The 9451-nt window shown below is 37.0% G+C and overlaps 1 pseudogene across 1 annotated transcript; it reads right to left on the reverse strand.

Annotated features, from left to right (window-relative positions):
* Nucleotides 1-853: 853 nt before the first annotated feature.
* Nucleotides 854-7190, reverse strand: LOC100430532 (zinc finger protein 705A-like; annotated as a pseudogene). Its single transcript, XR_013415783.1, has 5 exons — nt 7179-7190; nt 5356-5482; nt 4469-4564; nt 3859-3938; nt 854-2809 (listed from the first exon to the last, which is right to left on the reverse strand). The product of XR_013415783.1 is annotated as a zinc finger protein 705A-like (transcript).
* Nucleotides 7191-9451: the final 2261 nt, after the last annotated feature.

Consider the following 9451-nt stretch of genomic DNA (forward strand, 5'->3'; position numbering starts at 1 on the left):
GCCACAGTTTGAGGGTAAATTACGTATTTAATTAAATAGATTAAACAATAAATAATGTTGCGAGCTCTACCTGGACACAATCCTTGCCTCTCCAACCAGTTTGCCAAGGGCTCGAATTTCTTGCTCGTTATCCTCACACTTGACATAAACCCTGGCTGCTGAGTAAAATCAATCACTTGTGGAGAGTTTTTAATGTAATGATCTGTCAATTTCAACCATGGATAAGGCTATTTAGCCTTAGTAAGGCCTATCGTATTACGATTGTGCCTGTTTTGCAAAATATCAAGTCATCATCCCACTTATTATTCAGGAAACGTTTTCTCTTGAGTTTTAGGTTCAGTACTGAGGCTCCATGATGGACAATACATTTTCCAATTCTGAGGACAAGGCAGAGGAGGTCCCATCTGTGAGAACTTTCATTTTGCTTTTGGAAAAGTACATTGAATCAAACATAGGAAAGGCTTGCATGGTGGCTGACAGGTTCGGCTGTTTTATCGTGCTGGTGTTTTATCTTCTGGACAGAAGTAACAGGAACACAGCTGTGTCTGTCTCTCTGTAATAACTCAGAACTTACCTGAGTAAACTCTGGGGTGTCATGAGATGAACTGCTACCTCCACTTAGAGAGGCTTCAGGGACAAAATTTCAAGAGATTTCTGAGGAATAGAAGAGCAGGGCTGCCTTATTCTCTGATCCCAGGTAACTACTCAGAGACAGAGGCAAGGACTGGGGACACCCAAATGCATATACTAGGTGTCTTTGATCCAGCCTCCGTTTCCTTGCTAAATCTATGCAATGACACACTGAGAAATCTGGCAAGTGGGGCTGAAGATCCCTGATGTGTCAGTTCCAGGGTTGGATGGAAACAAGTGGTTTCAGTGGACATTGAAGTAAAGGGAGGTGAGCTGTGAGGAAAGAGCCATTGAAGACTGGGGAGACTCAGAAGTTGGGGTAGAATCTCGACCCATAAGCCAAGGAGTGCAGACACAAATCGATTTGTTAGGGCTGCATAAATGAAAGAAGGACTTCACCAACACACTAAGTTTTTTCAACAACCGATTGTATTCTTTGAATATTTGTAAGTATTGATCTTTTGGAAATGTTTAATGAGATTTCTTATATAATTCTGCATTCAATTTATGCCCAGGTCACTTTGCTATTATACATTTATGTGCTGCATTTTTATGAGTAGATATTTTCTCAAATTTCTGAATTATTTTGCTAAACTATGTGTTAAGAGTTTTTTCTAGAGGTCCATCTTCTTGACTCACTTTTCTGATGAGAAATCTATCAGGTTTCTCCACAGTGATTTTCAAGTTTGATAGCTCCTCAATGTGAGAAACTTAACGTCAACTAAGAAATGAATTACCACTAAAGAATCTTCTCCTTTCAAGATGCTAACCGTGTTTTGACCAGTGTGAAATCTCACATGTGCCACAAGCGTTTCTCTGTGAAGAAAGGATTTCTCGTGATTTTTCAAGGCATAACTACTCCAGTAAGAAGTGTTTGGAATTCCAAGAGAATTCATTGCCCTTGGAAAGACTTTCCCTTCTTACTTAGCTTATAAAGGATTTCCTCTCTTATTTTCCATTTTAGCAGCATTTTATCACTGTGTTTTCTTGTGAACATCAAGCCTAGTGCTTGGCTGAATGTTTATTCACAGAAAATACATATAAAGGGTTCATCCAAGTAAAGTTTTCTTACGTTATTTGACAACAAATTGCACATAAAAACATTTTCACACTGAACGCAGAGCTAGAGATTCTCTACCTGAAAGTCCCCCATATTTTAAGTTATTAAAACTGTTGCTGAAGACTTTTAGTTTATTATGTTGACAGTTTCAGCTCTCTCATGTCATTTATGATCAGATCACTAACAAGTCTTTGGTACATACATGTCATACAATTTCTCTTCCATATGAATTTATTGATGTGGACTGAAGAATAAAGGTAACTGAAGTAACGTCCATGTTGATTATAGTAATTCTTCAAAATGTGAGTCCTTTGGCATGTTTAAATGTTACAACTACAGCTGAAGTCTCTTCCATATTCCTTACATTCATCATTCCTAACACCATGTTGTCTAAAGTCAGAATATGTTCTGAAGACATTTGTAATTTTCTCTCCAGGGTGAATTTTCTGATGTTATTTAAGATTAGTACACTGACTGAAGGCTTTCCCACATAAATGGCATTCATAGGGCTTTTCTCCAGTGCATGTTCTGTCATATCATCTAAGGTCAGAAGATAGACTAAAGGCTTTCCCACATAGAAGACAAGCATGTGGTTTCTCTTCAGTGTGAATTCTTGCATGTCCTCTAAAGCCAGAGCTTTGACTAAAGACTTTCCCACTTTTATCACATTCATAACGCTTTTATCCAAGGTGAGTTCTCACGTCTTCGAAGGTTAAAGGATTGAATAAAGCCTTTCCCACACTGATGACACTTATACAGCCTCTCTCCCATGTGAGTTTTCTCATGTCTTCTAAGGTGAGAACACAGAGTGAAGGATTTTCCACATAGATGACATGCATATGGCCTCTCTCCAGTGTGAGTCATCTTGTGCCGTCTAAGGTGAAAGAAATTAGTATAGGCCTTTTCACATATATTACTTTGATATAATTTACCTTTAGTATGAATTTGTTTATGTGGTTTGGGGGACAACTGATTACTGAGGGATTTTCCACACTGTTTGCTGATATAGGGTTTCTTTCCACTCTGAGTTAACAAACACTGAGTCATTGTGGAACTGTGAGTGCAATCTTCTCCCAAATCATTACATTCAAAGGGATCCTCCAGAATGAGAGAGTTCTCCTTTAGGGACAAAGATTAAAAGCTCTTAATGATTTACCAACATACATCTATACATTCATTTCACCAACTTTGAATCCTAGACCAACCATTCAGTGGTAGAGCCCAGTTGAAATCTTTCCAATGTTACTTGTGAAAGGAAATTAAATTTTGGCACCGCAAACTCATTGAACCAAAGGGAAAAATCAAGCTGGGAACAGGGTCACACAAACCTGCCTCCCCGTTCTGGTTCCTAAATAATATGGCTACAAGATGAAAAGCTACACGCCTCCCCCATATTTTGCCCACAAGGAAATTCCTCATGAGCTGTTAAAATTACACCATGGCAATGCAAACTGATAGCTTGTCTTTACAGGCGCAGTCATCCCCAGTTCACCAGACACAAATGCATATCCGATTGTTTCCCTGCCCCATTTTGCCTATATTGTCTTATATAAAATGCAGCTCTCCTGCATTATTCCTCTGCCTCATTTGTTTATGTCATCTTATGTAAAAAATCCAGATTCACTGAGCCAGAAAAATGCATGAATTACTATTTTTTTCTACCCACCTTTTACATGAAAATTGTGTACTTCTCAATATCCCATCCTTTCCCCCTTTAAATTTAGAGAAAATCATCTTTGGAGAAAGGTATACACCTGTCCCCCAGGTGCATGTCCTTAACTCTGGCAAAGAAATCTCTTAAAATTATTGAGACTTGTCTCATCATTTTTCTCGATTAACACTTGCGTACACATGATCTGCAGACACAGATACTTTCTCTTTTGTAAGATCCCAACTGCAGAGTTATTCCATTAATTGTGATGATATCAATATCTTTCAAAGTCTGAGCATGAGCAATGTAAATGCACTTGTTCTATTTTAAAGATCTCATGTTATAGTTTAGAACACAGGTCACTTTTTTCACTGAATTCAAACTATCAAATTTTTTTTTGCTTAGAAAGCACTTAATGCCAGCCTAATTACACTCAGGTGACTGTGCGTCTTTACTAACTTAATTCATTACCAGATCTTTAACTTAGATGACTGGTGTACACAGCTATAAAACTCACCATTGTCATACCGGTGGATGCGTCTTTTCTGATAGGATGCATGGATATTGTGTGTTTTTTCTTAAGGGCACTTTCCTTGTCTGAAATAATTGAAAAATAAATTGTTACTTTGATATTATGGTAATAAAATTGTTTGAAAAACCCCAAGGCCCATTTACTTTTTTCAAAAATTGACACTTAGATGTGGCAAATGTCTCAAATGAAGAAAATTCTTCAATAAAAGAAACAGATTGTACAGCGTCAGCAATTAGAAAAGAGTTTTAAAATTAAAACGTGAAAAGAGTTAAAATGGAGATGAGATATCAGGCAGGTAAATAGACGGATAGTCTTCACAGGGGTATCGGGAAAAGAGTCAGCATGTGACAGTTTAACCCCAGCAAGTACATGAATTATCCTTTTCCCGAAAGTAAAAGAAAAGGCAAGAGGACACAAGAGTAGCATCTGACATATGAACAAAATGATAATAACATCTAAGGAATTCTGCTCCAGTAACTTAACCTACATTTTAGAAATTACCACTCATTTAATAAAACCGCTAATTAATATTTGACTGATATTATTCATTGACAAAGCACCTCCTCCTATTAGAGCACAGGACCCTGTTGCTTACCCAGATTCTGGCCTTAGAGAAATTCTCTTCCTTCCCGCCAGAGCTCTTTTCCTTGCTCCAGCTGCAAAGTTATATAGGATTTGCTTATCCAGTACCCTGTTAGTGGAAACAGTACATGTGTTTTGAGTTCACTGTCAATAAATGTGCATTATCACCAACTGTAAAGCAGGCTATCAAGGAAGAATAAAAACAGTGAAGATGAGCTCAGGCCACAAGACCTAGAACACAGAAAACTCCCCAGGATTTTTCTGACCCAACATGAGACTAGAAAATAAATCCAAACAAAAGATCCATCAGGAAAAGGAAGTTCAAAACAGTCAGGACCTATCAATGCTGAGTCCATGCCTAAGTTCCAAGACACAATGCATAATACACAGTCTTTTCAGAAAGAGATTAATTAAATCTCTGCACAGTATGTTTATTATTATTCTCGTGCAGAACAAAAAAAAAAAACATTCGATTTACAAAAATAATTGGTGTTCTATACAGAAAAGATATTGCTATTGTTTTCACTAATTGGTCTCAGCCTAAGCATAGCGACTAAAGCAGAAGAGTTACTTAGAAAATATTTAATTAAATACATTGAAAATATTCATTAAGTTCCCAGGTCTGTTCTGAGTATTAGAGACTGAGTACCAATGAAACCATGAAATCCTTGTCAAGATTACATTCTAATTGAGTGACAAACTAAATAAAACAAAATAAAATAAAATAAAATAAAGTTATTTCTTTCAGACAGATTTAGAGAGCTCGAACTTTTTTCAGCTAAGGTCTGTGAGAGAATCAGAGAAGAGATTAGAGTGAGATATGGGGAAGCTGTTCCAACACTTACTGAATGAATGAGTCAATGTGTGTCTACATACGTATGTGAATGTTGAGGGACTCACAGAGGGACACCAGGTGACTGACGTTTTCCAGCATTACATCTCTGGACAGCTTTCTCTTAGATGTGTCCATCATGGCCCACTCTTCCTGGGTGAAGTCAATAGCTACATCTTCAAAAGTCACTTTGTTCTAAAACATCAAGACATTTTAGTTTAGACAGAGAATCCCTTATAATGTCCAGAGGAAGAAGGCTGAGATGACATAGGTAGGAGCTGGGTATGCAGAACACTCAGTGTTTTAGGTTCCAGCCAGTTCATTCTCAATACTAAGCTGGTATCTGCCTTTCAGATTCACTCACAGAAACATACCCACTCTTAATCCATTAAACTTTACTATGAAGAAATATCACATGTGATGTAGCATAATATAGCCCAGATATTTTTCAGTAATGTGTTAATCACCTGTACATAACTGATTATAAAATTTTCACTTGAACCTTCATAAATAAAACAAATTTACCATGAATTTCAAGTAAATTACAGATTTGTCACAAGGCAAATAACCATGATTTACTACTTTTTAAACATGACCATGATTAAATGAATTATTTCTCTAGATAAACCACAGGTTTCTCACCAATCAAATGGTTAAAAGACCTATTATGTGCTTTGAATAATCTAAAGAAGTAATAGAAAACATGTTTCCTATCTAGCAAATATTTATTAAATACAGGTCATTGGTCCCTTATTCATTAAAAAGTTAGAAAGTAATGAACCAGACTCCAGCATTCTTCAGAACTGAACAAGTTTTACACAGAATAGAGGATTCAATTCATACATAGAGTCACTCTAATGTTATGTAATTCAGGTGTTCATGACAAAGCTTAAAGACAGTCCAGCAGCACAAGACAAGACCACTGAGGCTGCTATACTGAGGAAGTCTTAGTCTGATGATTCCTGTGATATGAAGCCTCCTGTTCTCAACTTTCTCTGGGCAATCCAAACATCAGTTATCACTGTCTCTCTTTTAACTTTACCTTGTCACTTGGCTTGTTCAAGGATAAAAAGGCCTCTTTACTGTTTTGTTTTTTTCTAACCAGCCCTTATAAAGCATTTCCACAGAACCCTAAATTGTACTATATCTATTATATTCCTTCTCCTGAGTGTGCCACCATAATTAAGTAATTGTATTTCTTATATGTTACTTTCAGTTACCAGAAGGCAAAAAGGTTAATTATCAAAAGGTAAAACGAATGGGGATAAGAATAATAATGACTTCTTTAGTTGTCCTTTTGCAAAGTTTTTAAAAGCATAAGTATATTTTATCAAACTCTCCTTTTTCCTCAACACTGTGCAGCTCTTGCCCAAGGCCTATCACACGGGATTTGTTGAACTCAGCTGCTAGAACATCAGCCTCATTATTGGGTTGTGATCTTCTGCTCTTCATGCATCTCTATTGCCTGCATTCATCACAATCCTAAGTCTATTTCAGCCGACGGTACAGTTAATGGGTCAATTATTTCCCTATGAGGTTATAGGATGGATAGAAGAAAAACAAATACATAAATGAGACCTCTCATGTCTTTTTTTTTGTAAATAGCCTGCATAGGGGCTGGAATAAAGTAGTGTAATATTAGAAATTATATTGAGAATTTAGGAATCTTTGACACATGATACCCAACCTAGAGTCCTGAGAAAACTTAATTGGAGGCCAGATACCTGAAACTCTCCTGATTGCATTTGGAACACCCAGGCTGGATGGATTTTGCATCATAAAAACAAACAAAAAAAGAATAAAAACGAAACACCCATGCAAACTGGAGAAAACTGCCCATTTGCCAGCAATATGGGTATAATTTCAGTAGAAAGAGGCATCCCCTACTCACTAGTGAATGCATTGTCAAGAACTCAGTTTCTCTCTGTCTTCTTCTGGATTTCCACTTGCAGACACTTCAGGCACTAAGAAAAGCTGAGGTTGGACAAAGAACACGTGAGACACCAGCCTTGTACATCATTTTCAGACCAACCTGTGATGAAAAGCCAGACCTTCACTGAAGTGTGACACCACCTGCACCACAGCCTGACCAACAGACACAAACACGCAGAGGCCTCTCCTCTTTTCCCATGGTCAAAATTAGGAAGCCTATGACGATGGTTTCTGACAAAGAAGGAACACAGATATCTTGTGAATGAGAACATCAAAAGCACTGAGTTTTGTATGTTAATTGACACAAGTCCAGATATTCAATTCCCTCACTGATTTTAAAACACAGGGATCCCTGACTCTGCCCACATGTGGAATATGATTTCTACCTGTAGATAAACACTGTGGGATTTCTCAGATTTTATTATCCCAGCTTTATGCCCTAGCAATGTTTCTCCAACACCAATCACAGCCTTCTGAAGCCTTACTCGACTTTTACTTTCTCTCAAATTCAACTTTTGTATTTCCCCTTGGAACTCGGAAATCAATCAAGTAAGAATCTGTTTTAGGGTCAAGTGCAGTTGCTCTCACCTGTAATCCCAGCACTTTGGGAGGCCAAGGCAGGTGGATCACCTGAGGTCAGGAGTTTGAGACCAGCCTGGCCGAAATGGTGAAACCCCATTTCTACTAAAAATACACAAATTAGCTGGGCATGGTGGTGCTTGCCTGTAATCCCAGCTACTCAGGAGGCTGAAGCAGAAGAATTGCTTGAACCCAGGAGGCAATCACAGTGAGCCGAGATCCTAACACTGCATTCCAGCCAGGGCGAAGAGCAAGACTCTGTATCAAAAAAAAAGAAAAAACTGTTTTAGGATGGGGATAATCAATTCAGGAATTTATTTCACTTGGAGGGTCAACACTCCCATCCTGCTGATCTGGCCCTTAAAATCCCCTGCATCAGAAATTCGCAGCAGTACCCTGGGTCATGGTGTTTCTGTCCTGTGTATACAGTCACAATCCTCTACGATGCTCAGAAAACACAAAATGACTTAGGGCTGAGAGAAATTTAGCAGCTCAATCTGATCTTTTACTAAGGTGGTATCTAAAATTCTTGCAATCATGGTTCATATTAGTCTTTGTTAGTTGCAATATCTCTGATTATCATGATACATATTTGCTGAGAAATAGTGATGTCCATGTGTATCTTCACACATAGATATGTAGGTATATAGATGGATATGTTTATATGAACGCATGTGTTTGAGATGGGGGGAAACATGCATGTATTATTTCCCTGCTTAAAGTATAAAAATAATTAAATATATTTTATGTACAAATGATAATTATGTGTCATAAACAAAAAATTAACTGACCCATTTGTACATGAAGTCCAGGAAAAATAAAAAGGGTAACTTAGTATTAATTGTGACATTGTGCTTACAGATATACATAAATTCCCTTATTTAACCCTTGTAATAACCCTGCTGATTATAGTTTATTTACCAGTTTAATAAATGATCAACAGAGTTTGACAAATATAACAAAATTACAAAACTAGAAAATGACACAGCAATACTTTTAATTATATTCTGCCTTGTCACTGCCTCTTCTTGCTTTTTTACAAAATTCCTCCCCTAACCAAGGTTCTCTATGATTCTGGGGACTCCAGGATTTAGACCCCAGTTCCCAAACTTCACTGTGTCTATTTTTACTGCCACATTTTAATGCACATTTACAGACTTCAACAAGCACTTTTCAATATCAACTTTTTTCTTATTCCTTGGACTATTTCCTACATCTGTTCATCAAGACTCCAGTAATATATGACTCCATCTGCCTGTCCCTTCCATGAATGTACCTTACAGTACATGTATTATGTAGTCTATAATTCAAGCAGAACAGATATTCCTTCAAAAAAAATAAGGTATTAGAGAATGCCTACAAAGCTTCAGTGAAACCAGCTGTAACCCTTAATATTATTACCATGTAAACTCTTCCTCGAATATAAAAAAATAAGATTTGGACTTTAAAGAATATTTGTGTGTGATTATAACCCAAACATGAACTAAAAGTAATTTAAATGGTCATATACAGACTGTGCCAGGGACAAAAAAGGACAAATATTATAAGAAAATTAAAGCACACTTATTTCCTAAAAGACTTTTGTGATGAATCTATACAATTGTGTGGAATCTATAAAAACTATTTCAAGATATAGAGATTAAATATATTTCA

This window comes from Macaca mulatta, chromosome 3 (assembly GCF_049350105.2).
Source record: "Macaca mulatta isolate MMU2019108-1 chromosome 3, T2T-MMU8v2.0, whole genome shotgun sequence".
NCBI lineage: Eukaryota > Metazoa > Chordata > Mammalia > Primates > Cercopithecidae > Macaca > Macaca mulatta.